Source organism: Moschus berezovskii, chromosome 8 (genome assembly GCF_049115385.1).
Source record: "Moschus berezovskii isolate FMDL1 chromosome 8, NW_MosBer_1.0, whole genome shotgun sequence".
NCBI lineage: Eukaryota > Metazoa > Chordata > Mammalia > Artiodactyla > Moschidae > Moschus > Moschus berezovskii.
In genome coordinates this window covers 54475336-54503255 of record NC_142467.1, presented here as the reverse complement: position 1 = coordinate 54503255, position 27920 = coordinate 54475336, and the positions used below count along the sequence as shown (strand labels likewise).

The following is a 27920-nucleotide window of genomic DNA, read 5'->3' as shown; positions in this document are numbered from 1 at the left end:
CTAGACAGATTCCACTGTCCAAGTTTATAACTACTATTCTATGCTTTAAGAGAGCCGAGAATGGGAGAGAGAAAGAAAATAAAAGAGAGAATAAAGAAATAAGAGAGAAAAGGGTTTCCAAGTAAATGCAAATTTGTTCCTAAAAGAGTTGGCAATCAATAAGGAAATCTTAGGTCTATAATATATTGGATTGGTTTCAGAAGGAAGCAGCCAGTTAGAAAAACATGAACTTGAACTGAAGCTGGGGGGACCATTGATGAGTCTCAGCTTCTGAACACTTTTCTGGCCCACCTGGGTTTTTTCAGAACCTGGAATGAAGCACTGCAGTCTGGGACCTGGGAGATGCCAGCTCATCCAGGCAGTGTCCTATACCCACCTTCTGCCAAATTTCTACAGGAGCACATCTGGGCCCAGGTGGCTGGGCCGGAGCCTGTGCTTGTTTTTCACGGCTCATTTGCAATGTCCTGTTCTATTCCTGGGCATTCCATCCTTCCCAGGTGACACTGGAGCTCAGTTTTCCAACAGTCACTGTAACTCAATTGTTCCAAAAGTGCTACTCAGCATCAGTCCTTGGAACTAGTATTTTCCAACTCTTGCTCCAAGAAGGAAGGCTGAACATTGTACAGCCCTGACTTCTCTCCGATGTCTGCATGGAGCAGCTCTAGGCAGCACAGGAAGCCTCCTCCCGCAGACAGAAGATGACTCTCAGCCAGCAGTGTGGGGGAAAGGAAGGGTTTAGACACAGACCCCCTGCACCAACTTGGGCTGACAGTATGACTAGCCCCAGTGCCCACCCCCACTGCCTGCACTGTTTGTCTTGACAAAGCCCCCAGCTGGTCCCCTCCTGCCCAGAGTGAGAGATGAGTAAAACCATTGACCTTACAGTTCACAGTCAACCCTGTGGGAGTCTGACCAAGCCTTAAATTTACACTGTGCCCTCAGCAGAGAGACCAAGGAAACAGAAGACATTTTGTCCTCATACCTGGCCCCTGCCATTCACAAGCTGTGGCATTGCTCAGTGCCCCACGTCCCTTTTCTGAGGGTTGGGACAAGAGGACCTACCTCATGGACTGTTATGAGACTCAGGTGAGATGCTGCCTTAGGACGTAGTACTAACTAACCAGTAAATGTAACTTATAGCAGACACTCAATAAGGAATGAAGGGTGTTGAAAAGTTCCACACCTGCAGTGAACAACGTATACAAATATTGTGCAGCTTGAGCAAGACAGTGACACGTCACATGCACAGCAACAAAGAACTTTCCTTTGCATGTGACGGATTTAGTAATATTTGTGGAGTTAATTGACCTGGAATATCCAGCAAGTACAACCGAGAAGCCACTCCTATAACATTACCTAAAGAGGGATCATTAATAAATGTAGGATGCAAGAGGCTGGGCTTCATCCTCAGACTCCACCACCTGTTTATCAGCTGTGTGACCTTAGGCAGGCAACGCCTCCTCTCTGAGCTTCAAATTTCTTTGCCTGTAAAACATCAGTAATAACTGCCTCAGGACTTTCCTGGCAGTCTAGCAGTTAAGACCCCATGCTCCCAATGCAGGGGGCACAGGTTCAGTTCTTGGTTGGGGAACATAAGATGCCACATGCTGCACAGCACAGCCAAAAAAAAAAAAAACCACCTCGTAGGCTGGTTGTCAAGATTGAATGGGATATTGCATCTAAAGGTGCTTTAGCCTGGTTCCTGATCCACAGTAAACACTCGATGATAAATAATGACTTTCATTCACTCTTTACAGACTGAGTTAAGAAGGGAAAACAAAGGGGGATTTTTCAATTGACATGCACTTGCCTAAAGATGAAAATGACTAACTGCTTAGAAACCACCATGCTGCAGTTTCACTCCCCAAATTGAGAGAAAGATTGCCTCATTCATGCCTGACTGGGAATTTGAATAGTCTTGTTCTAACTGGAAAAATCAATGAGAAGTGAAAGATATTAGTCACTGACTGATAAAGTATCTGATCTGGATAGACTCTTAGACCAAATTGAGCAGAAGTGATATCGCCACTGGAACCTAGTCAGTCCAGGCAAGCCTAGGACATGAAAGAGAAGCGCACATGCCTCGGCTATCCAGTTGACAGCTAGACTCTCCAGCCAGTCCTCCCCATGGTTCTCTAAGCTCAGGTCATTTGAAACCATGTAGAGCTGACCCACTGTGTGATCCTGGGCAAGTCCTGTCATCTCAGTTAGTGTTTAATAATAGAGCGTGTTAGAACAGAAAGTCACTCAAAGACTCACCCACTCACCATGTTGCAGAGTCTGGCACGTACCCTTTTGTCTATACACACACTGCACAGGGCAGGAACTCATTACAGTGAAGTGCGTTCGTGTCATAAGAGCAACACACGACCTGGACCATCCCACACCCTCATCTCAGTGACAGATGAGAAAACTGAGGCTTAGTGAAAGTCAATTGAACAATTATAGGCAAGAAATGGGTGAATGGAAGCCAGAACCCAAGTTTTGTTTTTGTTTTTAATTTGACTGCACCAGGTCTTAGCTGCAGCATGCAGGATCTTTAGCGAACTCTTTGCGTGGGAACTCTCAGTTGTGGCATATGGGACCTAGTTCCCTGACCAGGGATTGAACCCAGGCCCCCTGCTTTGGGAGCTTGGAGTCAGCCACCAGACCAGCAGAGAAGTCCTTCAGGTCTTCTGATTGCTAGCCCAGAGCTCTTTTTCTTAGGTCAAACTACCTCCCTCACCTACTATAATAAAAGAAAAGACAAGGTAGCTAATGGTTGCCGGTCACCTATACTTTGTTCTGACATATATGTTTGTTATTTTTCCACAGACTCAAGGAAGGTTATTAACAGCTATTGAATACCAACTGTATACTATAGATGCCTTACATATATTAAAGTTTCATCATACACCTCATCTTTTATATGTAGACTCTAAAAAGAAATGATACAAATGAACTTACACAACAGATAGAGATTCCAGACTTATAAACAAACTTATGGTTGACAGAGGAAGGGATAGTTAGGGAGTTGGGGACTGACATGTTCACACTGCTATATTTAAAATGGATAACCAACAAGGTCCTATTATACAGCACAGGGAACTCTGCTCAATGTTATGTGGCAGCCTGGATGGGAGGGGCATTTAGGGGAGAATGGATACAAGTACATGTATGGCCGAATTTCTTCACTGTTCACCTGAAACTATCGCAACATTTTTAATCGACTATACCACAATACAAGATAAAAAGTTCAAAAGAATAAAGAAAAGTCTTATCATACACCCACAGTAATAAAAAATAGCATTTATTGATTAAAGTTAGCCAGGTGACGTTCTAGGAGATTTTTTTTTTGACCACACCTTGTGGCTTGTGGAGTCTTAGTTCCCCAGCCAGATATTGAACGCAAGCCAGGCCCTCAGCAGGGAAAGTGTGGAGTCCTATCTCCTGGACCACCAGGGAATTTCTTCTAGGAGCTTTATGTGTATTTGCACATGGAACCCAGCCAAAGAGGTATCATGGGAGCTGAATTCAACCTCTGTTTATCCAACCCTGACATGTGACCATATCAGCTGCTTGGCAGGAGGGCAGGCCTCTTAGTGTAACTTACCTGCCCAAATATACACACAGGCACACATGGCTATGTGGTGCAGGGGTTTTGACAGCATCTCCATGCGGCTGGTCCTATTACCATTCACTTGCTGAGATGTCACAGCTAGGTAATGGGGTTGAGGCAGGATTTGAAACCAGGAACACGGACCCTTGTCTCATATGTGGGTTTCGTGAGAGGCAGGTTGAGACAGGAGCTCTAATACATCTTGTGGACAGAAATTCTGACTGCTTTACTGACATAGCCCCAGTGTCCAAAACTGTATCAGCATGCACAAAAACACTCAGTAAATCTTGTGGACTGATTGACCCCCATTTTACAGATGAGGAAGCCAAGTGTCAAAGAGGCTAAATGACTTGCTTCAAGTGCACAGAGAGTCAGAGATAGGACTGGGATTTGAATGCAAGTTGCTCTGACTCTAAAGCACCTGTTCTTTCCACAATAGCATTCTGTCATTCATAAGCATTTGCTGAGTGTATTGAACTCTATGTACTCAGGAACATGGAGCTACAAAGATCAATAAGATTTAGTGCCAACCAATAAATTGGAATCCCAACTGCCGGCAAGAATTTGTATTCCCCTGAAAAAGGATAGAGATATGTGTGTGTATGGCTGGGTCACCTTGCTGTACACCTGAGATTAACACAACATTGTAAATCAACTAAACTCCAATATAAAATTTAAAAATTAAAGAATTCATATTCCTAGATTCACATCCCCCAATTTCTTAATTCAAAGCAGATCCAAATGGTATAAGCCCACAGTACATTTTAAGGCAAAAGAGTTTCCCAAGCCCAGGATTGCAAAAGTGGCCCACTCAGTCCATCAGCCACATCTATTTCCTTCTCTGCACAATTGGCTGGGATGTCCACAGAAGACTGTTGCAGGGAGAATGGATTAAATCCATGCAAACCTGGGGCAGCCAGATCCACATCCCAGTTTCTCTATATTCCTTTGAAGTGAGGTCCACAGGTGACTTCTTATATATATCTCCATGCCTTTTTTTTTTCAAGATTTTTTTTAATGCAGACCATTTTTAAAGTCTTTATTGAATTTGTTACAGTATTGTTTCTATTATTTATGTTCTGGTTTTTTAGAATGAGGCATGTGTGAGATCTTAGCTCCCCAACCAGGGATCAAACCCAAACCCCCTGCATTGGAAGGCAAAGTTTTAACCACTGTACCACCAGGGAAGTCCCTCAGTGCTCTTTTGCTTTCTCCCCATTTACCAAAAAAAATGAGATACTTAAGTCAGAACATTAGGTTAGGAAAGTTACGCTGTTTTAAAAGCATCAATCACGTTCTGATGAGGAACATTAATTCAGGATTTGCTTCATTTGCCTTCCTGGTTTTGTGTTCTGTCATATTTAAGAGGCAGAAAGTGGTTAGAAGAGAAGGGTGGTTTAACAAAATATCTCTAAATTCGTTAGTTGAATTCCACAGGGCTGTGTGAGCAATCTCTTAATAATCCTACATCAATACGAGAGAAGTTGTAACTAGTTCACTTGGTATAATTATAGGGCAGCTCACTTTCTGCCAGGCTTTAAAGATAGACTTTCAAATGTTCCTTTTTTTTTTTTTTTTTTGCCTCCCGCTGTGTGTGGGGAGCAGCTCAGGCTCCTGGGATACCAGCCAAAGCTAAATGGGGCCAACCAGAGAGAGAGGCACCAAGATTTGGTTCCTGTCTCCTTCTGCTCAGACTGCTGAGAGGATAAACCTCTTGTCAAAATGGTCTCCTGTAGAAAGCTCTGGAGCTGGGACCAGTACAGAAGTTCTCCCATCTTTTGATCAGAGAAGAGTTGGTCAAACCACCAGGATGATTGCAAGATATACAGCACAAAGCTTTAGAGTTTGCGCCAGAACTGTAGTTCCCCACGAGTGGTCCCCAAACCAGCAGCATCAGCATCACCTGGGAACTGATTAGTGATGCAAATTATTGCACCCCACCCCAAAATACATAAGAAATTCTGAGATCGCCAGCAATCTGTGTTTCAAAAGCCCTTCAGGTGAATCTCAGGTGCTCTAAAATTTGAGAACCTCCTCTCTAGGGACATGATATTGAAGAGAATGATCCTACTAGCTTTGTCCAGGAGATGAGAATTCTTACCTGTAAGGAGAGATTTACTCAAACAAACCATATCTAAACATTAAGATCTTTGGAGATGAGTAGAGCAGGGCTCAAATCCAGGCTCTGCCTTTTACCAGCCACAGGGTTTAGGCACAAGTGATTTAACTGCTCTAAGAGATAGGGTGCTGGTAAATGTTTAACAAATGGCTCAGTGGGAATGTAGTGTTTGCTGATTTCCATAGTGTAAATACTTCTATCTCAGCTAATTTCAAGCTACCTGCATGATGGTCAACCAACTCAAAACATTCATGAAAATTTAGCAATCAGCTCTCATAAAGCCATGCAAGCTCATGCCAGCACACCACTGCCCCTAAGACTCCATTTTCTCATCTGTCAAATGGATGAATTTAGTATTTACTTGTAGACTTGTTGAAATGCTGAAGAAAGACAATAATGAGATACTTATATGTGCCAGGAACTTAATATGCCTTATGTCACTGAATTCTCATAACCATGAGTTGGGTACTATTTTCCTTTCTATTTATGAGGAAATAGCTGAAGTGTCCATGGTCCCACACTTTGCAAGTGGGAGAATCTGAGCTTGACTGCAGAGCCTGTAGGTGAGAGACATGTGTATAGACTTCTTAGCACCATGCTAGGCACAGGATGTCACTCAGTAACTGGTAGCTATTATCACCATAAAAACAAACTTTTTCTTTTTTGGCTGTGCTGCACAGATGTGGGATTTTAGTTCCCTGACGAGGGATTGAATACATGCCCCCTTGCATTGGAATCACGGAGTCTTAACCACTGAACCTCTGAACTTAACCAAAGAAACTTCTTGGTCACAGATGCTGCATTCATTTTCTTCTGGGAGGAAGGGCTAGTGTCAGTGCATTCAGGCTGCTGTAGCAAATACCACAGACCCGGTAGCTAATAAACCACAGAAATTTCTTTCCCCCAGTTTTGGAGGCTGGGAAGTTTACAGTCAAGGCACCAGCATGATCTTGTTCTGGTGAGAGCCCTGGTTCACAGTTCATGTCTTCTCCCTTCTGTCCTCATAGAAGAGCGATGGAGTTCTGTGGAGTCTTTTTTACAAAAACACTAATCTTGTTCATGAAGGCTCCATCTTCATGACCTAAGCACCTTGCTAAGCCCCACATCCTAACTCTATCATCTTTGGGTGTTAGGATTTTAACATAAAAAGTTTCAAGGGACACAACATTCAAACCAGAGCAGCCTGGTTGTCTGATGGAAAAGCCAGCTGTGTATTATTCATGGTACTTATTTAAGCTCCTCCCCTCCCCAATTTCCCCCAGGCTTTTTCTGTGCTTGCACACTGATAAAATATGTATATATACACATATGTGGGCTTCCCTTGTGGCTCAGTGGCAAAAGAATTCACCTGCCAACAGAGGAGATACAAGTTCAGTTTGTAGGTTGCCAAGATCCCCTGGAGGAGATGGCAACCCACTCCAATATTCTTGCCTGGGAAATCCCATGGACAGAGGCGCCTGGTGGTCTACATCCATGGGGTTGCAAAAGATTCAGACACAACTTAGGGACTAAATAGCAACAAATATGTAGCTTTCTATCGGATCATAGTACACATATTTTTTTTTTGCAATTTTCTTTTCTTTTTAACCTAAAAACTCATCATGGACATCTTTCTGATGGTGGTCCATACCGATCTATTGCATCCTCTCTCAAGCTGTTTAGCACTCCTCACAGGCTACATGCCAGCATTTATTTAACCACTTCATGACTGAAGGACATTTAGACGATTTCCAATTCTTCACTCTTATAAATGATTCCCCACTCCATAATCTTTCATAGATTCTTGCATATGTAGAAGGAAAATTTTCTAGAACTAGGATTTCTGGGTCAAAAACAAACAAACAAACAAACAAAACACCCAGTTTAAATCTTGATCATTATATCCAAATTGACTTCTCAATGTGAAATTGAGAAGGTATTCAAAAAGAAGGTGCCTCATGTGAAGGTTGAGAAAAATTGAAGAAGGCAATGGCAACCCACTCCAGTGTTCTTGCCTGGAAAATCCCAGGGACAGGGGAGCCTGGTGGGCTGCCGTCGATGGGGTCTTACAGAGTCGGACACCACTGAAGCGACTTTGCAGTAGCAGCAGCATGTTAAGGTGCACAATATTGCTCATTATCAGAGAAATGCAAGTCAACATGACAATGAGGCATCACCTCACACCAGTCAGAATGGCCATCATCAAAAACTCTGAAAACTATAAATGCTAGAGAGAGTGTGGAGAAAAGGGAACCCTACATTTTTGGTGGGATTGTAAGTCGGTACTATGGAGAACAGTATGGAGGTTCTTCTGAAAACTAAAAATAGAGCTACCATATGATCCAGCAATCCCATTTCTGGGCATATATCCAGACAAGATTCTAATTTAAAAAGCTACATGCACCTCTATGTTCATAGCAGCACTATTCACAATAGTCAAGACATGGAAACAACCTAAATGTCCATTGACAGATGAACAGAGAAGATGTGGTACATATATGCAATGGAATACTACTCAGCCATAAAAAATAATGAAATAATACCACTTGCCACAACATGGATCCAACTAGAGATTATCATAGTAAGTAAAGTCAGAAAGAGAAAAACAAACACCATATAATATCACTTATATGTGGAATCTAAAATATGACACAAATGAACATATCTATGAAACAGAAACAGACTCATGGACATAGAGAACAGACCTATGGTTGCCAAGGGGGAGGCTTGGAGGAGGAATGGAGTGGGGATATGGGGTCAGCACATGCAAGCTGTTATATGTAGGATGGACGAACAACACGGTCCTACTCTATAGCACAGGGAACTATATTCAATACCCTGTGATAAACCATAATGGAGGCTGTCTTTTCACCTTACTTATAGTTTCCTTTGCTGTGCAGAAGCTTTTGATTTTAATTAGGTCCCATTTGTTTATTTTTGCTTTTATTTCCAATATTCTGGGAGGTGGGTCATGGAGGATCCTGCTGTGATTTATGTCGGAGAGTGTTTTGCCTACGTTCTAAACTGGAAATAGAACTGCCATATGATCCAGCAATCGCACTCCTGGGCATACACACCGAGGAAACCAGAATTGAAAGAGACACATGTACTCCAATGTTCATTGCAGCACTGTTTATAATAGCCAGGACATGGAAGCAACCTAGATGTCCATCTGCAGACGAATGGATAAGAAAGCTTTGGTACATATACACAATGGAGTATTATTCAGCCATTAAAAAGAATGCATTTGAATCAGTTCTAATGAGGTGGATGAAACTGGAGCCTATTATACAGAGTGAAGTAAGCCAGAAAGAAAAACACCAATACAGTATACTAACGCATATATATGGAATTTAGAAAGATGCAAATGATAACCCTGTATACGAGACAGCAAAAGAGACACAGATGTATAAATCAGTCTTTGGGACTCTGTGGGAGAGGGTGAGGGTGGGATGATTTGGGAGAATGGCATTGAAACACGTATGTTGTCATATGTGAAATGAATCACTAGTTCAGGGTCAATGCATGTTATAGGATGCTCGGGGCTGGCATGTGGGGATGACCCAGAGGGAGGATAAAGGGAGGAGGGAGGTGGGAGGGGGGTTCAGGAGGGGGAACTTATGTAAACCCGGGGCGAATTCATGTCAATGTATGGCAAAACCAACCAATATAATATTGTAAAATAATTTGCCTCCAATAAAAAATAAATTAATTACAAAAAAAATAAAATAAAATATAAATAATAAAAGTGGAAAAAAAAACCATAATGGAAAAAACATTTTTAAAAAGTGTATGTATATATGTTTATATATATATGTATGTATAACTGAATCATTTTGCTGTTTAGACCTCTAAAAGTTTTTATTATAAAAGCTTCTTAATACAAAAACCACAAAATAGTAATGCTGAACTGCTGTGTAGCTATCACTTGGCTTCCACGATTATCCGGTCTTATTTCATTTGTACCCTGCTTTCCCCTTCCACTAGATTAAATTGAGATAAAACTCATGCATCATCTTCTATTATCTGTGCACATCTCAATATGGACCTTTAAAAGATAAGGATTCTTTTTTGTAAACATAGCCTCAATACCATTATCACATCTAAAAATTCTTTGATATCATCAAAACTCCAATTAGTGTGCAGATTTCCCCAAGTGTCTCAGAAGTTTGTTTTTAATTTGTTTATTTTTAATTGAAGGATAATTGTGTTATAATATTCTGTTGGTTTCTGTCATATATCAACATGAATCAGCCAGAGGTATATGTGTCCCCTCCTTCTTGAATCTCTCTCCCACCTCCCACCCCATTCCACCCCTCTAGGTTGTCACAGAGCACTGGTTTGAGCTTCTTGTGTCTCAGAAGTTTTTAATGATTGTGTTGTTTGAATCAGGATCCACCAGTGACCACACATTACCACTTGATTGACATGCTTCTTACACGTCTTTTAATCTCTATTTCACACACACACACAGCACTCTCTCTTATCTCTCATTAGAGAAACTCAGTCATTTGTCTTATAGTTTCCCACTTTTTGAATTTTTCTTATTGCATGCTTGTTGTGTTATTTAATATGTTCTTCAGTTCTTTGTATTTCTCGCTCTTTTTTTTTTTTTTGGCCACACCACGCAGCTTGTGGAATCCTAGTTCCCCAACCAGGATCGAGATTGTGCCCTCCGTGGTGAAGCGCAGAGTCCTAACCACTGGACCACCAGGGAATTCCCCTTCCTGTATTTCTCTTAACTGTTATATCCAGAGCTGTGCTATCCAGTATAATAGCCACTAGCTACATGTGGCTATTTACATTTATATGAATTAAAAATAAATAAAATCTAAAACCAGTTCCTCCTTCACAATAGCCATGTGGCAAGTACTCAGTAATCATGTGTGGCTGGTGGATACTGTATTAGACAGTACAGAATAGCACATTTCCATCATCACTGACAGCCGTTTGGACAGAATGCTTCTAGAGATATCATCATATCCTCTATGACTGTTTAATTATTTTTTCCTCATTTGTGTTCAAGATCAAAGATGACCACCCCAAAGTTTGCATTACTAGGCAGGCTTAGGTAATAGAAGAGAAGTCACTCACATGTGCCAGACCACCCCTACCTGTTTTAAGTGGCAGCCACCTGTGTTTACAGACAATGATCATATGTTTGCAATGAGTCATGTAGCTACATATGAGATTCCATGATGCTAAAAGGTCAGCAGCTCCCAGCGCATTAGCAGCCCTGACCCTTCCCTGCTTCCTCAGAGGGAAATTGAGGGAATCAACACTAACCCGGAAGGCTCAGGCTTGCAGTTATAGGGCATGCTGCTTCCAGAATACTCCCAACCACTCCTCCTTTCCCAGAGGGGCAGGTGCTTCTGTTTGGAATCTTCTTCCTGCCTGTGTCTTTGTCTTGGCTTGTGTGTAATGAGCACATTTCAGAGCACACTGAACAGCTTTCTCAGCTTGTTTCAGGGACACTTGGCAGAGGCCGGGGCGGGAGGGGGCCACCACAAGGCAGGGAGGGGAGTGGCTGCTATGGACAATGAGCAGTCTGGCTGGCTGTGCATTCTAGCAGAAACCCCATATCGGAATCCTGAGGAAACCTCAACCAATCTATGGGAAAATGGATTCTCTGGGGATCCTGATAAGAAACAGTATAGAAAGCAAAGCATTCTGTGAGTGTAGAGTTAGGAGACCATCGTTCATGGGTTCATGCATTCAGAAAATACTTATTGGGCCACAGACTGTGTTTGGCACTAGGATCAATGGTGAACTCAATAAAAGTTTCTGCCCTCAGTGTGGGATGGACATGTACACACTGCTATATTTAAAATGGATAACCAACAAGGACCTACTGTACAGCACAGGGAAGTCTGCTCAATACTATGTAACTACCTAAATGGGAAAAGAATTTGAAAGAGAAAAGACACATGTCTAACTGAATCACTTTGCTGTACACCTGAAACTATCACGGGTCGCGGAGAGTCGGACACGACTGAGCGACTGAACTGAACTGAACTGAACTCCAATATAAAACAAAAACTTTAAAAAAAGTTTCTGCCCTCACCAAGTTTACAGTCTTGGAGGAGGAAGATCCATAAACAAGCCCTCTGAACAACCCCGTGATGGGGGTGGTACTAGGGAATGTCATTAAAGTACCTGGAAGAGATCCCTGCCCCTGACGTGGACTTTCAGGGACATACTGTTCAAGCTGAGACCTAAAAGTGAAGTAGCAGTTGGGCAGGAGAAGAAGAGAGTGGAATGCTGAAAGAACATCCTGGAAGAACATTAGAAGTAAGCGTGCATGAGGCATTGGTAGCACAGGAAGATGCGTGGTTGGGCCACAGTGGTCAGTGTGGGAGAAGAATGACCAGGGTGAAGAGTGGAGAGAGAGGGACGGGGCAAATCCCAGCTTTGGGAGCTGAGGCAAGTCCTAGCTTCCCGTGCCTCGATTTCTTCCTCCACCAAATAAGCATAACTCTAACCATGCAGCATGATGGTTAGAGCCCAATGACCTAACAGATGCAGAAGTACTTTACCACCCCTATCCTAAAGTCCCAGTTGCAGAAAGACAACTGTACTGGTCTATACAGTCTTTCTACACCTGGAGCCAGTGTGAATTAGAGAGCTATGTCATGGCATCGGGCTATGTCATGGCATTTAACCCAGCTCCTCTGGGTCCATGAAAGGCAATAACACATGTCTCCTCCTGTCTTCCCAACTACATGTTCAGGGATGCCAGGTTGGTAGCTCAGGTAGGGTATTTACATCATGGAAATTGGCAAACACTACAAATCAGAGCCATCTTTTCTCCTTTGTTGGAGAGTTTGCTAACCAGCACACCACCAAGACAGGAGGAAAGGGATGGGAAGAGGAGAAACCCTGGGGCAGCAATTATCAAGGAATGTCCATCCACAACAAGAAAGATTCTTCACAGAGTGGGCCTCTCATTTTTTTCTGCCATCTGAAGCAGGCCCACCCAAAGCCAGCCCTCAGGGAAGAGAACAGCAGGGCCACTCTTTCATGCCAACCTGCTCTCAGACGTGCATGAGGAGTGCCAGTGACACCCGGGTCACCGGGCTGGGACTGGAGCCTCTCAGATCAACAGCTGCTGGGAGCTGCTGTCTTTGGCTCATGTGGCCGGCGAGAAATTGGACTTCAATGCTCTGAATAGGCAGAAAAAGATACCTCCTTGCTCCCTTCTGCTCCCTTTCCTGGGGCTTCCAGCTGGCATTTTTTGTTACTCATCATGGCTTCCTGCAGTGGAGATTAGACTCTTGATGAAGAGGACATGTGGGCAAGAAAAAGCCTTTAGCGGTAGGAGGCTCCAAGGCAGATATACACTGGCAAAATTGGGACGCGGACATAGCTCAAAGCACATTTCAAATAATGGGGCCTTTTTTTAAGGATGACTTTTTTTAAGTATTTTTTTAAGAGAAATACTGTTTTTATCTGTGGCTAGCATGCCTGGATACTCTTCAATCCTGGAAAAATAACTAGTTGGGCCTGCTAGAATTTTATGTCAGGAGCAGAGACGGCAAAATATCAAAGTTGGAGTGGAATTTAAGTGGCAATGGTGTGGCTTAATATTCATTATTTCATTCATTCAACAAATACAAATATTGAGTTACTAGGTGCCTCTAGAATGTAAGTCCCATAAATGCAGAGATAGCATCTGTAACATACTGTAGGTTTTCAGTACATTCAGTTCAGTTCAGTTCAGTTCAGTCGCTCAGTCGTGTCCGACTCTCCGCGACCCCATGAATTACAGCACGCCAGGCCTCCCTGTCCATCACCAACTCCCGGAGTACACTCAAACTCATGTCCACAGAGTCGGTGATGCCATCCAGCCATCTCATTCTCTGTCGTCCCCTTCTCCTCCCGCCCCCAACCTTTCCCAGCATCAGAGTCTTTTCCAGTGAGTCAACTCGTCGCATGAGGTAGCCAAAGTATTGCAGTTTCAGCTTTAGCATCAGTCCCTCCAATGAACATCCAGGATTGATCTCCTTTAGAATGGACTGATTGGATCTCCTTGCAGTATAAGGGACTCTCAAGAGTCTTCTCCAACACCACAGTTTAAAAGCATCGATTCTTCGGCGATCAGCCTTCTTCACAGTCCAACTCTCACATCCATACATGACCACGGGAAAAACCATTGCCTTGACTAGACGGACCTTGGTTGGCAAAGTAATGTCTCTGCTTTTTAATATACTATCAAGGTTGGTCATAACTTTCCTTCCAAGGAGCAAGCGTCTTTTAATTTCATGGCTGCAATCAGCATCTGCAGTGATTTTGGAGCCCAAAAAAATAAAGTCTGACACTGTTTCCACTGTTTTTCCATCTATTTCCCATGAAGTGATGGGACCAGATGCCATGATCTTTGTTTTCTGAATGTTGAGCTTCAAGCCAACCTTTTCACTCTCCTCTTTCACTTTCATCAAGAGGCTTTTCAGTTCCTCTTCACTTTCTGCCATAAGGGTAGTGTCATCTGCATATCTGAGGTTATTGATATTTCTCCCAGCAATCTTGATTCCAGCTTGTGCTTCTTCCAGCCCAGCGTTCCTCATGATGTACTCTGCATATAAGTTAAATAAGCAAGGTGACAATATACAACCTTGACGTACTCCTTTTCCTATTTGGAACCAGTCTGTTGTTCCATGTCCAGTTCTAACTGTTGCTTCCTGACCTGCATACAGGTTTCTCAAGAGGCAGGTCAGGTGGTCTGGGATTCCCATCTCTTTCAGAATGTTCCACAGTTTATTGTGATCCACACAGTCAAAGTCTTTGGCATAGTCAATGAAGCAGAAATAGATGTTTTTCTAAAACTCTCTTGCTTTCTCCATGATCCAGCGGATGTTGGCAATTTGATCTCTGGTGCCTCTGCCTTTTCTAAAACCTGCTAGTGTTGAATAATAAGTCGATGGCATTGCTTTGTCAGGTGTGACTGCTTTGTACACACCATGTTGCTTCGGTCGTGTCTGACTCTTTGTGACTCTGTGGACAGTAGCCCGCCAGGCTCTTCTATTCGTGAAATTCTCTAGGCAAGAATACTGGAGTGGGTTGTCATGCCTTTCTCCAGGGGATCTTCCCAACCCAGGGATCAAACCTGCATCTCTTTACATCTACCGCATTGGCAGGAGGGTTTTTTACCTCTAGTGACACCTGGGAAGCCCATGAGTAGTATAAAGATGGACAAATTGTAGACCATGCTGAGGCAGAGTTCAAATCTTGTGGACAAGCAGACAAGTAAACCAGCAGTTACGATACAGGGTGATGAGTGTTGTGCCAGGGGAAGTGTAGGGTGCAGTGGCTCACAGAAAAGAAGTCTCAACTCAACGTTGTGCGATGAGACAGCAAAGGCTTCCCAAAGACCGAGATGCAGAAGACGTAGACTCCATGCCAAAGATACTGGCATCTATTTGATAAGACCTTATGGAAGAAAACAACCATCCGTGTATTCTGCACCATCTCATATTCCTAGGAAGACTACAGACTTTATCTTATTGGGAATATGATTGCAAATAACTGCTGGACTACTTCTGTGGCTTAGCCCTCAGAAGCAGTTTCTATTTCTCAGGGACTTTCAGAGGATTTCCCTAAATTCAAGCTTCCCACTCCAATGATCCAGTGCCCAGTGTGTGACAGACGACTTGTGGGTCTTTAGTATTTCTCTGATGTCCAGTCACTCACTCCTCACATCAGGTCCAGCTCTGTAGGCAAGCAAGGTACTCTCCTCTAAGGTCACGTCTGTTCTATTTGATGAAAGGGAGAGGGATGCTGTGAATTTTTATTTCAAAGAGGCAGACACGACTGCAGAGGTGCAGAAGGTCCTGGTGGTGACAGTCTTGTCTCAGGGACAGCTGAACTGAGAGGGGAGATTTCTAACTTCCCAGGGCTTTCTATTTTCAGCAAAGGTCATGCAGACTTTTTCTTTGGGTATCACCAGATTAAGATGCCAGTAAGTCTGAGTGGGCACACATACACAAAAACACCCGAGGCTGAAAGGAGGGAGACTAAGAAGCAAAGCATTTGAAACCCAGATGTAACTTTTGGACAGCAGAAGACAAGCCCAGCCACTTCAGCTCTGCTTGCCAAAGTCACTTTCCCTGAGGGTCTGGGGCATTCACATCCCTTCATTCCTCATCACATCCTGTCCTGTGTGGCAGCTTTACTCACCAGCCATTCTCCGGAGGAACACATACACGGGAGCAGAGAGAGTGGTGGAATAAAGTGCCCCTACCCATGACTCTCAGTGGCTAGCAACATTTTGCCAATTTGGTTTTGTCTCATCCATTGCCCTTATTTCTGGTATATTCTAAAGTAGTTCCTCTAACAGGGAACTCTGCTCAATGTCATGTGGTAGCCCTAATGGGAGGGAGTTTTGGGGATAATGGATATGTATATATGTACGGCTGAGTCCCTTTGCTGTCCACCTGAAACTATCACGACATTGAAGATTCATGTATGGCATGTGTATGGCAAAAACCAATACAATACTGTAAAGTAATTAGCCTCCAATCAAAATAAATAAATTTTTAAAAATAGAAAAGAAAACCTACATTGATGTGGAGGAAAAAAAAACAACATTGTTAATCAGCCATACTCCAATACAAAATTAAAAGTTTAATAAAAAAGGAGATCCTTTTTTATTAAAAATTTAAAAATAGAGATCCTCCTGGGGCTTTAATCATCCACTTAATTTCCCATTATCATGAGCGTTGGAAGGAAAGGTAAAATTCACCTTCTTCGCTTTGCAGTTAAGGAAACTGAAGCCCAGAGAGATTCAGTGCTTCAAGGACCAAGTCTGTAAGTCGTGTGTCACATTTTGGGGCCACCTCCAGTGCTCAGACCAGATGGCTCCGTGATCAGAAACGCTGTGCTGTTTAAGTGCGTCATTCCTCCTTCCACTCCAGAAACCTCCATGCGGAGGTAAAAGATAGAAAGAACTTGGGGCAGAAGGCCAGTGTACATGCGAGCAGAGCTGTCCCCCCAAAGAGAGAAGCAGCGGCGATGCTGGGGGAGTCATTTGACTCATCTTTCCTCCCTCTGTGTGGTGGGTCAGGCTCAGTCTCCCAAACCATATGGAAAGACACTCATAAACCAAGCACCACACCCACAGGAAAAGCTGTCTCGGGGAATGGGAAAAATGAATGAGGGCAGAATGGCCCCCCAGAATGGGTGAGATGGCTCTGCCCTTTGTCCTTCAGGCTCCCACGCACCTCCAGCCCTTCCTTCAAGGTCCCCTGTGCCCTCCTGGAGGAAGACAAGGCCACCAGCAGCTTCAGGACCAGACACCCTACTCATCTCAAAAGCAACCCCAAGCTGTGTATCAAAAACCAGCTGATGTCAGGAGCCAGGGATATGGCTATGAATGTGCCGGGGATTACTTCTTGTGCTGGGGGAATGAAATTACCCCCAAAGCAATCTCAGAGAAATGTTTGGAAGGAAAAATTAAAGCATGCTAATAGTAACCCTGAAAAGAGGCTGCTGGTTGAGAGTGGTTCTATCTCTGACCACTGGTGTGAACTCCTGCTTTCTTCCCCCTTTTCCTGCTTTGCTGTGCTGTGCTTAGTCACTCAGTAATGTCTGATTCTTTGCGACCCCATGGACTGTAGTCCACCAGGCTTCCCTGTCTATCAACAACTCCCAGAGCTTGCTCAAATTCATGTCCATTGAGTCAGTGATGCCATCCAACCATCTCATCCTCTGTCATCCCCTTCTGCTCCCACCTTCAATCTTTCCCAGCATCAGGGTCTTTTCCAAGGATTCAGTTCTTCACATCAGGTGGCCAAAGTATTTGCGTTTCAGCTTCAGCATCAGTCCTTCCAGTGAATATTCAGGACTGATTTCCTTTAGGACTGACTGATTGGTTCTCCTTGCAGTCCAAGGGACTCTCAAGAGTCTTCTCCAACACCACAATTCAAAAGCATCAATTCTTCAGCGTTCAGCTTTCTTTATAGTCCAACTCTCACATCCATACATGACTACTGGAAAAATCATTGCTTTGACTAGACGGACCTTTGTCAGCAAAGTAATCTCTCTGCTTTCTAATAAGCTGTCTAGGTTAGTCATAGCTTTTCTTTCAAGGAGCAAGCATCTTTTAATTTCATGGCTGCAGTCACCATCTGCAGTGATTTTGAGTGCGGCAGTGTGTGCAGGAGACCTTTTGAAGGAAGTCGCCATTATCTTCATTACCTCCACCATAGTTTGATCTCAAGTCAAACAACAGGGAGGGAACAGAGCTCTGCCCATCAACAGAAAATTGGATTAAAGATTTACTGGTATGGCCCCACCCATCAGAACAAGACCGTTTCCCCCACAGTTAGTCTCTCCCATCAGGAAGCTTCCATAAGCCTCTTATTCTTATGAACAGAATGAAAACCACAATCACAGAACACTAATCAAACCAATCCAGGGATCAAATCCAGGTCTCCCACATTGCAGTGAATTCTTTACCAGCTGAGCCACAAGGGAAGCCCAAGAATATTAAAGTAGGTAGCCTATCCCTTCTCCAGATCTTCCCAACCCAGGAATCGAACCAGGGCCTCCTGCATTGCAGGTGGATTCTTTACCAACTGAGCTATCAGGGAAGCTCCCATATGGACCACAGCCCTGTCTAACTTAATGAAACTGTGAGCCATTCATGTAGGGCCACCCAAGACAGACGAGTCATTGTGGAGAGTTCTGACAAAACATGCTCCACTGGAGAAGGGAATGGCAAACCACTTCAGTATTCTTGACTTGAGAACCCCATGAACAGTATAAAAAGGCGAAAAGATATGACACTGAAAGATGAAGTCCCCAGGTCAGTAGGTGCCCAATATGCTGCTGGAGATCAGTGGAGAAATAACTCCAGAAAGAATGAAGAGATGGAGCCAAACCGAAAACAATACCCAGTTGTGGATGTGACTGGTGATGAAAGTAAAGTTTGATGCTGTAAAGAGCAATACTGCATAGGAACCTGGGATTTTAGATCCATGAATCAAGGTAAATCAGAAGTGGTCAAAGAGGAGATGGTAAGAGTGAACATCAACATTTTAGGAATCAGTGAACTAAAAGGGACTGGAATGGGAGAATTTAATTTAATTGTTGCTTTAGGACCCCTGATAACTCAGGAAGGAGGCAAGGGGAACCAGGAGAAAGAAGGCTGGCATGTTCCAGGTGCCTGATTGATATCTGATTCAGGGGGAAGGAAGAAATGCCATGTCCACTGACTCACAGTGGCTGGAGATAAAGAAGGCTGATGTGGGTCTGTGCCCTCCCAGCTCTCTGCCCAGAAGCAGGAGAGGCCTGAGACAGAAGACTTCAGGAAAAGAGGAGAGAGATACATGACAGAAGTCACAGGACAGAAGAGACTTTTTTAAACAGGAAGATAATTGCTTTACAGTGGAGATGTTTAGCTATAGAACCAATAATAAGAACCTTCCTTGCACCGGTTCTCCTCCTATTCCTCAGGTTCTCTCATCTCCCTATTCTCCTCTATAACACTCCAACTTCTAGTTATATACATAATTGTTGACTTATAAGTTTGATCTTTGTTTCCCCATGCAACTAGACAACACCTGGCATAGTTCAGTTCAGTTCAGTCGCTCAGTCGTGTCCGACTCTTTGCCACCCCATGAATCGCAGCACGCCAGGCCTCCCTGTCCGTCACCAACTCCCGGAGTTCACTCAAACTCATGTCCATCGAGTTGGTGATACCATCCAGCCATCTCGTTCTCTGTCATCCCCTTCTCCTCCTTCCCCCAATCCCTCCCAGCATCAGGGTCTTTTCCAATGAGTCAACTCTTCACATGAGGTGGCCAAAGTATCAGAGTTTCAGCTTCAGCATCAGTCCTTCCAATGAACACCCAGGACTGATCTCCTTTAGGATGGACTGGGTGGATCTCCTTGCAGTCCAAGGGAGTCTCAAGAGTCTTCTCCAGCACCACAGTTCAAAAGCATCAATTCTTCGGCAATCAGCTTTCTTCACAGTCCAACTCATAGTTGGCACTCAAAAATACTTAAGGGATTTCCCTGGTGGCCCAGTGGCTAAGACTCTGTGCTTCCAATACAAGGAGCCCGGGTTCGATCCCTGGTCAGGAAACTGGATCCCACATGCTGCAACTAAGAGTTTACATGTCACAACTGAGAGTTCACAAGCCACAACTGAAAGATTCCACATGCCACAACTAAGAACTGATGTAACCAAATAAATATTTTTTAAAAATACTTATTGAAAGAAAGAGTAAGATATAGGGCTGGAAAAGTCAGTCCAGAAGGTATAACAGCAAGCTCATTACTCCCCTTTCCTCCTTTGGGCAAAAAATATCTAAGCATTCTATTTTAATACTTCTTACTTGATAAGAATTTTACTAACTATTCTGTACAAGTTATCTCATTAGGCCTCACAGCAAACCCATGAGAAAGTGTGTTCAGGGTCCCCAAGAATCCCCAGGATTCAGTGATTCCCTAGAAGGACTCACATAACTGAGCAAATCTGTTATACATAGCCCACCAGGCTCCTCTGTCCATGGGATTTCCCAGGCAAGAATACTGGAGTGGGGAGCCATTCCCTTCGCCAGGGGATCTTCCCGATCCAGGGATCGAACCTGGGTCTCCAGCATTGCAGTCAGATTCTTTTCCATCTAAGCCATCAGAGAACCCCCTTATATGCAGTTACAGTTTATTACAGTCAAGGATACAGACTAAAGTCAGAAACGAAAAAAGAAGAGCACATAGAATAGAATCCGGGAGAGACCTGGAACAGCTTTTAGTCATCCTCTCCCAGAAGAGTTTCACAAACGGCACTTATTTCTCCCTGTAACAGTGCATGAAGTATTGCCAACCAAGGAAGCTTGCCCAAGACTCAGTGTCCAGGGTTCTTATTGGGGATCAGTCAGGTAGGTGTGACTGGCTTCCCATGCAGTTGGCCTTAGTCTCTAGTCCCTCCAGATGTCAAGGTTTTACTGTATAACCCAACCTCTGCCCCAACATAAATCACATTATTCACTTAGACTATCTGCTGTGTACCAAGGCTCCAAGCAAACAGTTCCTCTAGTCAGGCAGGATTTTCCAGGAGCCTCTAAATGTTGTGTCTCATGTGAATGGACAAAATCTTCCACTGGAATCTGCAGAGTTTGGCTAACACAGATTTGCCAAGTTTACTGCACAAAGAAGTATTAGTATTAGCCCCAATTTATGAATGATCCATACTAAGAATCAAGAAGGCTAAGTGATTTGGCCACAGTTACCAAAGCCAGAATGCAAACCAACATCTTCCTTCACTTTAGTATCTGTGTTCTATTGTACCCTAGTAACACTCCCTGAACAAGTAAAATTCTTGATGATAAAAAGAAATTCTCATAGTATGTCTCATAAGCCTGGCCTCAGATAGGAATGTCCAGATTCAGACCTTCTGGTGATCTCAAGCCCCCAGCAACCGATGGTCTGAGATTTATCAAGGTCAGCCAGATATGATGTTGTTGAGTGAGTGCTGGGAGGGTGGGGTCTCCCTCCTCACAAGAGATACACGAGCGCAAGGGCCAGCAAGCACTTCCTAAAATACACTCCCTTGCCTCCGATATCTGCTCCACAAGGATTGTCACCATGAGGGAAGGAGGCAGGATGGTTCAGTTGGCCAAGAAAGCAACGAGAAAGTGAGAACCCAGGCCAGTCAGCTTAACCCTTTGCCTCACAAGCAGAGTGAAGTCACCGGGGAAGTTACGTTTACTTTACCCAGCATTCCCCAGGCCTGTCCTGCCAATCTTGCAAAGTGGTTCAGATGACAACACAAAGTCACACTAATGGAGTGGAGCTTCTGAGAAGTCTGCCAGCAAACAAACCTGTATCACTTTGTTCAACTCAGTGATTCCTGAGCCTATTTGAGTATGGAACCCTTTCTGAGTATGTGTAGCAGTAAATTGTTAACATTCAGGGCAATTTGGAAAATAGGACCCCAACTCTTGCTTTTTTTTTTTTAATATTCTAGCTCATGCCAATAGATCTTTCAAATATTTATCAGTCATAATTAGTAACCTAATATGCATTCTTTTCCTCCAAGAATGGCAATTCCTGGATGTTTCTGGATTAATTCACAAATTCATTCATTCACCAAGCATTTATCAAACACCTGCTTGTGTCCAGGCCTCAGAGATAGAATTTCAGAGGTGTTTCAGACATGAACCCTAAATTATCCGGTAGGGAATTCATAGCCTGGTGACTGATAACTTGAGCCAAAGGCCATAATGTTTTCTCTTGGCTCCATTCTCCCGTGATGGGCCACCTTGTGACCAGCGCAGGGAGGTAAGCAGTTAGGTCAGCATGTTGGTTTTGGCCCCACCCAATGCCAGGAGCAGAGAACCAGGTCAGCCTCTTTCTAAACAAGTGGGGAGTGCCACTAGTGCATGGTGAACAGCTCGTTACCCAGGAGCAGGCTGAAAGCTCACTGCAGCAAAGCTTTTTCCCTTGTCTGCATCACTGTGACGGTTCCACTCAATTTGGGCTCATTTTCTCTTACCCTGTTATCAATCCACCTGCCTCCTTCTTTATTTTCCAATTGGAAATAAGCTCAGAGCTTGTTGGCAGATAGACCTGCTGCTGTTTTTGAATTCTGCCATTTGGTTATTTCCCTGTTTGCAGTTTTACTGTCTATAGGGTTATAATATCTATTAATCAAGACTTTTTCAGTTTCAGGGGTCAGAAAACAATTCCAGGCAATTTCAATAATAAACAGTACATTGGGAATATCATCTCATTATTATCCTTCAGGCATAGCTGGATGTAGGCATTCAAATTTTATTGCCGAGGCTCTATCCATCAATACCTATTATAGTTACCTATTTATCTTATGATATCACTAGTTCTTGTGCCTTCTACACCTTCGTTCAGGAAGGTGTGTCTGGTGTCTGGGAAATGTTGATCCAAAAGAAACACTCTCTTCTTGGGTGTCTATATATCACACATCAAAGAAGATTCTAACTGACCCTATTTGGAGCACATGCCTGCCCTGTACCAGCATTATACCAGGAGGATTTGGGCACTCTGTTACTGAGCCAAACTTGGGTCCACTCACCCACATGGTAAAACCAATCTACTGACATCAGTTGTGGTGAGGAAAGTGCAGCATTAATTGTGGAACACCAAGCCGGGAGAATGGGTGGCTAATGCTCAAAAGACCCAAACTCCCCAAAGGACTTCAGGGAAGGGATTTTAAAGGCAAGATGAAAGAGAGAGTTGCCAGATGCCTGATCAGCTCATGGATATTTTTCTGGTTGGTTGGTGGAGAGGTAACTAGGTGGTATTTGGCGAGTTAACATCATCAACCTTTTGGTTTTGACTGGTCTGGGTTCTACATGTACGTGGTCATCACTTTTTTCACCTGATGGGCATTTTAGTATCTATAAAGCAACTCAAGGACATGGCTCAGAATATTATCTATCATCCTTGATGAAAAACGAAAGGTCCTTGACTTTGTGTTATGGTTAAACTTTTTATTGTGTCTTACTTGGCTGTTCTTGTTTCTGCATTTTCTCATCTTCAATTTGTTTTCTGAAACTCAGGGAAGCCTTAAGAGGCTAAAATTTTTTTCATATAAACAAAAAGCAGAGGACATGGCACTGGATAGGGGTTAGTTCTGTCCCCAGAAAGGCCCCCACAGGGCCTTGCTCAGTTTATTAATGGCCAGCCTGGGCCACATACCCATGTGTATGTGGTGTGACCAGAGTGAATGACATGCCTCTGAGAAGATGGAGACCAAACAGGTGGTCCTCAGAGAAGGTACGCCTGCCATTTTACTAGTAACACACATAAATACTGCAACATAACTTTACCATGAATATCTCTGCATGCCCCTGTTTCCTTATTTCAATGTCCTATGCTTTATCTTCCCTCAAAGAATGGCCCTCAAGGCTTTCAGACCCTACTGAGGTGACAGATCAATAGACCGGCACATTGACTTATTAAGCCTTTTGAGTCTCAGAAAAGGAAAGCTTTTTAGCCACACACTCGGCCTTCCATTGGATTATCTGGCTTTTTGAAAAGCACCAGGAAAAACATTTTGTTATGACCTGACTCTGAAACCTCCACACTCACTTTATCCTCATTGCCCCTCCCACCTGCACCTGTCAATACAGAAAACAGGGTGATAAAAGCTGTTTCCAGCAATACACCGGGTGATGGCTGATGTGGAACTTGGAGTCATTTTCCCTTGAGAGAACCTTTAAGGACCAGATAGAATCAACCAGCTGAGTCTCTTCAGGTGCTTAACTTTTACATGAGGGCTCTGGAGTTCAATAATTCATGCTAATGCTACCAGCAGCAAGCAAATCACATTCAAACTCTGTCCAGATTTTGATTATAAAACAACACCCCAAATGAATTTTATGATGGATAACATACTAGGTGATTTCAGGAGAATTAAACAAAAGTCAGGGCTTTGAGGTCAAATGAATAGAAGTCAGTCTCAGGGCCACTGGTCATTGGCTGTGTGACTTTGCCAACGCAAACAATTGTGTGAACGTTGAACATCTCAGAACTTCTATTTTGTCATTGATAAAGTTAAGATAAAACTATTTCACAGGCTTTGAGATCATATGAATGAGATAGTACATGGAAAGTGCAATTATTGTTGTTGTTTAGTCGCTAAGTCGTGTCTGACTCTATTACAACCCCATGGGTTCTAGGTAACCTGCCAGGCTCCTCTATCCGGATTTTCCAGGCAAGAATGCTAGAGTGGGTTGCCATTTCCTTCTCCAGGGGATCTTCCCAACCCAGGGATCAAACCCACATCTCCTATATCTCCTACACTGCAGGTGGACTCTTTACCACTGAGCCACCTGGGAAGCAATAAGACAAATTTCTATGGCTTGCCAGAACCACAATAAATGTTCATATCCTTCCCCTCTTCAGATTCTCTTTCTTCTTCCCCATCCCCATCCCCACCCCCACCCCCACCACCTTTACAACATAGAAGCCAATGTTTCCTATAAGTATGAATGTAGAACTGAGAATAAAAGGGGAGAATGAAGAGAAAAGGTGATGAAAAATATTTTCACATTAAAAGTAGAATTTACAATCTGCTTCCACAATCCTTTATCTCTACTGAGGAGAGATGGAGATAAGATGGAGATGGTCAGACAATGAGTACTATCTCAGGGTTTCAAAGTTTATGTCTCTTCAAAGAGATTTAAGCAGTTCATGCCGTTTTAGTTTAAAATACTTGCTCAGTGGTCATTAAAATATATAAGTCACTTGTATGGGAATATCTTCCAGAAAAGAAAGGAAAAAAGCAACTTGGCCATTTACAACACCTATGTTGAATCTCCATTGCTCCTATTTTAGTTAGAATAAAATGTAACTCAGACCAGAGGCATCAAACTTGGATGAATGGGAAAGTGTCATAAAAATGCAGCTAAACAGTTCAAGAACTTAGGTAAATTTTTAACCTCTCTGATCCCCAGTTTTCTAATCACAGGTGGTGAGAATTAAATAAAAGATATTATGGAATGCTTAGCACAGTATCTGGTACATAGGAAGAAACACTCAATAAATATTAGTTATTGATATCATCTTATTATGCAAAGTCAAAAGGGCTTAAATTCTTTTTTCCCTAATTTTTCATTCCTCCTTCCTTTGCTTCCCTTTCCTTTTACTTATCAAAAATGACAGTGTATTAGGCAAGATGGAAGTTCATTTAGCTTTCAGATAAACAATTGGGAAGTAAAGTAATCCAGGACTTGCCTAGCAGCTCTACAATGCAGACCACTTCCCCTCCTTTTTAGGTAAGACTTTTATCCTCATTGTTCAAGATGGCAGCTAGAGCTCCAGCAATCATGTCCACATTCCCCATAACAAAATGGAGGAAAGGAAAAGAAAGTCAGTCCCTTTCAGTAAGGACATTTCCTAAAATGTACTTATATCCTTTTGGCCCGATGTAGCTGCCGGTTGAGTTCAGTTCACTCACTCAGTCATGTCTGACTCTTTGCGACCCCATGGACTGCAGCGTGCCAGGTTTCCGTGTCCATCACCAACTCTGGAGCTTGCTCAAATTCATGTCCATTGAGTTGGTAATGCCATCCAACCATCTCATCCTCTGTCGTCCCCTTCTCCTCCTGTCTTCAATCTTTCCCAGCATTAGGGTCTTTTCCAGTGAGTCAGTTCTTCAAATCAAGTGGCCAAAGTATTGGAGTTTCAGCTTCAGCTGCTGCTGCTGCTGCTAAGTCACTTCAGTCGTGTCCAACTCTGTGTGACCCCATAGACAGAAGCCCACCAGGCTCCCCTGTCCCTGGGATTCTCCAGGCAAGAACACTGGAGTGGGTTGCCATTTCCTTCTCCAATGTGTGAAAGTGAAAAGTGAAAGTGAAGTCGCTCAGTCGAGTCTGACCCTTAGCGACCCCATAGACTGCAGCCTACCAGGCTCCTCCATCCATGGGATTTTCTAGGCAAGAGTACTGGAGTGGCTTGCCATTGCCTTCTCCAGCAGAGGCTGGTAAATGTGACCTCTGTGTGCCAGAGGCTGATGTACCCAGAAAAATATGATTTATGTTACAACATAAAACTGAGAGAAGGCATAGAGACTGACAGCTATTACTTCCTGATATAGCTCACCCTGGGAGTCTAACAGATTTAGATCATTCCCCAGAAATCCTGTGCTCTTATTCTGCTTCCACCTGGTTACTTCTCATATAAGAGAACAGCTTCTCCAGAAGGTATTTCCATGGTTTGTTAATCCTACTTAGCTTGGCTTATTTTCTTCCTAAATTCCTCCCATACCTTTCACTTCTCATCCCCCAGCTTCATTCATTTTCTTTTTACCATCCAATTTTAATAGACAACACAATTACTCCATTGTAGAAAAGTTAGAAAACACAGCAAAACACTTAGGGGAACTTTTTTTAAAATATCAAAAATCTCACCATTTAGGAATAATCACTTTTCAAATGTTACTGTACAGCCATCTAGTATTTTCCCCAGGTAAATATGTATATAAATATATATACATATATATATATTTATAAAGAAAGCCTAGCATACATAACTTTTTAATCTCCTCTGTTATACTTAACAATATGAGTAACTCTCAATGTTGTTAATTATAGATCAACATCATCAACTTTAATGATTGCAGTGTTTTCCATTGTATGGGTGTATCATAATTTATTCAACTGATTCTGTTTATACACAACACTGTTAAACCTCCTAGTACATACATCTTGGCTCATTTGTCCACCAGATGAGCTGTGCTCCTGTGGTTGTCTAACTCCCCAAGGACCAGCAGAAAAGCACTGGTCTGCCATCCCATTAGCAATATGGTGCTGTTCAGGTCTTATCTCGATCCCTAAGCTCTTTGCAGTTCATTTTTAAATGAACATTGAAGACTCAGAAGGTCCTTGAAGAACTGAATTAATGTCTCCTTACCTCCCCCTCATAAATAGCAAGACTGTCCCCAGCCAGGGGCCTACTCCACCCAATGACTAAGGAAAACACAATACAATTGCAGGTGACACTGAAGGGCTTTCTACAAAACCCAAGTTACTAGAACTTTCCGTTTGTCAAACTGACTTCAAGCAAGACCAGAGTGACACCGTTTCTCTGTGGAAAAACCATTTTCAATTAGGGAAAAAATGCATTTGACTGAAATAATTATTTAGACCGACAACTGATTTGACAAATAACAATTCTTTAGCTGATTTTTTTTAAGTGATGATTGATTTCTGACTGTTAATTTGTCTTAGTTGTGCTTGCTAAAGATCCAAACATACATGGGGGTTTCAGTTTCTAGACAAGGCTGAAGACAAATTATGGTGTATCACTCTCACATAGCACTTTCTATTTTCAGGGAGTTTTCACCGCAGTTTTCTTCCCATTAACACTGAGGGGTAGGCAGAACTGATATCATTAGCCCTACATTACAGATGATCATTCTAAAAGGTGTCATCGATTGAGCACATTCTATGAAAAATATGAAACCACACACAAATGCATCATTAATATTCTTCAGTCCTCACGGCAACTCTAATAAGGTAGATATTGTTATCACTTCATCTTGTAAGTGAACATGGTTTAAGAAAGAGGAAATAACTTGACTGTAGTCACACAGGAGCAAAGAGTTGAAGCCAGAATTCAAAATCAGTCCTCCTAGCAAGAGTCACGGTCTTACTCAAGTTCCCATAGTTGCAGAGTCAAGTCCAAAGTCCTGCTCTCTGCATAGTGGTTAAGAACAGGGCCTCTAAAATCAGATCATCTGAG

General features: G+C 43.0%; 1 protein-coding gene across 2 annotated transcripts in view; it reads left to right on the top strand.

The window, feature by feature from the left end:
* Positions 1 to 27920, top strand: part of SH3RF2 (SH3 domain containing ring finger 2) — a 156984-nt gene that overhangs the window by 39542 nt on the left and 89522 nt on the right. The gene's annotated exons all lie outside the window — the stretch shown is intronic.